Source organism: Dreissena polymorpha, chromosome 8 (genome assembly GCF_020536995.1).
Source record: "Dreissena polymorpha isolate Duluth1 chromosome 8, UMN_Dpol_1.0, whole genome shotgun sequence".
Classification (NCBI taxonomy): domain Eukaryota; kingdom Metazoa; phylum Mollusca; class Bivalvia; order Myida; family Dreissenidae; genus Dreissena; species Dreissena polymorpha.
Genome location: NC_068362.1, coordinates 89,704,326 through 89,706,929, shown reverse-complemented (window position 1 = coordinate 89,706,929; position 2,604 = coordinate 89,704,326).

The following is a 2,604-nucleotide window of genomic DNA, read 5'->3' as shown; positions in this document are numbered from 1 at the left end:
TGAAATGACATTGCAACGTCAAATGACGTCACGAAATGTAAACAACATTCGGGATTTATCATTATGTTTGCGTAAATATTTATTTAATTTGCTCATTTAAAAGCATGTGATAAAAAAGATCTGACACTCGTTGTCATATCATATCATATTTTATTAAGCTTGCTTACTAACAAAATTCCTGAACTCGTTCAATAAAATATGGTATGATATGACAACTCGTGCCAGATCCTATATATGTTAATATCACCATGATTATGATACACAAGAAAACAAAAGTGGATGGGGCAAATGTTAATCTGAAAAAAATAAACCTAATGTGCAGAATCATTTTTTAAAGATAATTGATCCTTTTTAAACTTGTTATGTTCACAGATATACGGCTTTGTTTTCGTACTGATTAGTAATTACTGCTTAATTGGATAAGCGCTAATGGCGTTGCCAATCAAAGGCACTACTACAGCGACCTCTTAGAACGGAAGAAAATCATTAACGTAAGTATGATTACGTTGAATACAATTTTTTAAATTGGACTAATTATAAGTTATAGTATTACTTGTATGGTGTGGAATAAACTCTGGCATATATTTTTCTTCAAAACCACGATGTGTTACTGAAAGACGTCGACTTCACTTCGTGTGTGTATATTTCTTCTTAATACTATGACCAAACGAAACACATATAATATATAAGAGATTCAAATCAACAACAATAATGTATAAGTACTATATATTTTATTTAATTATTAAATTGTATTGAAACCGAAGTTTATAATGTCAATTTTAGAAATTTCTTAGTGTTTAATATTCTTCATGGTAGATCTAAGTCTCATCTAGTTTGCTTTGTCAGAATGCGACTCACAGGCACGTGTACCATTTTAATGCAGTGTTGAACAATGCATTATTATTGAATAATGGACTAAATTCGATTAAACACCTCCGGCCGAGCTCTGTCGTGCTTTATCGTTTATTACATGTACATATCATTATTTTATGTTTATTAACTAGAATTGATTACAATAACATATTTCATTACTTTTATTTTCGTTTAATTGATTTTCTTTACATGTACAGCCTTAATTTTGCTCATGAAAGATGTTTTATAATACTGCTATAATTTGTCGGACACGCTGCACATTTAATTGATCGGTTTTAATTAATTTAACTTAAGTCAAAGCATGCTAATACCCAAACGGTTAAAACGTATTATCTTTGCTACCTCATGGAATGCCCTTGACAAGTTAATGCTAATATTTAAAAAACTATTGCTCAGTACTTTTTAGTTAACTAAACAAAAAACTTGCTGGATTGAAAAATCAATTTAAAAACAAATAGTAATTACCGAATTTCAAAACCGTTCTAAGCGTGAATCGAAAAATGTATACACCAATCTTAAAAACCTTATTTAACTCAAAACAATGGCTTAATAAACAACAAGGTATCAATTAGCTCTAGAACTAAACAATTCGAGTAAAACGTTTTTACTGAAGGATAAGTTGATTTTGTCCAAATTCCAGAAAACAAATCGTATAAATCTATTTAATTTCAGATCCATCAAGATATGCTGAAATTGACCATTGAAACCCCCGACCCAAAATTAATTGGCAAAGGTAAAGATCTTTTCAGACCCCTTTTATAAAAGGTCCGACACTTTGACAACAACATCGTCCTTTTCTCTGCCGTTGCCGGAAACCCATCGTCTCAACATAATTGGGACACAATCGACACCCAGGGATGGAAAAATGAACATCTAATAAACAATACGTACAAGTACTGTGTGCGGTATACATCCGGTAAGGTGCGGTCGGTTCCAGCGAACAGGATCATCTGGTCGAATGTTGTGTCAGAAACGACGGCCATGCAGTTGGTCTGCTCTAATATTACCTCCCGATCCGGAGAGCTAGCAGAAGTTGCAACCCTAGCGGACCGCAGGGAGGAGTGCCATAACTTATTCGCCTGGTACCTACCCTTGACATTCGCGCATGCGCATAAAACGAGATCGCCGTTTTTTCTAAGGTTAGATTGTTGGCATGTTCTTAACCATGGATTTACGCATTTTGAAATTGTTAAGGATTATGTGAATAATTGTGTATGATAAATTACCGAAAGCTTAATCACAAGATGGCTAAGCAACTTTTTATTGCTTAGGCTCTGTAGTAGGTTTGTTTATAACACCATGTCCTTTATGTCTGACTGACTCGGCTCACATCGCAGCTTGGTAAAGTACGACCCAATCTGTTATAAATCGCATTCTTGCATCAAAAGCTTAGTGCTTGAAAGCGCACTCTGTCGAGCTAGTTTGTTTTGAAAGATTTTAAAGAAACATGGCTTTGTGTCAATAAAATATTATCTGATAGAGGATCGAACCTGCCATCACCATGGCGTATGGCGCATGCAAAGCGGGCCAAACTATCCACTTTCTCGTAAAGACTTGTATTTTTCAGATCGCCTTCGGAAGCTTGGCAGCCGACGACCTGCTCAGCTGGTTTGAGATGCACCGCCGGCTGGGCGTCACCAAAGTGCTCGTGTTCACTCATGACATGAACCCGGAGGCGACTCGGGTACTGCAGTACTACCGTGCGCTCGGAATGGCTGATACAATTCCCTT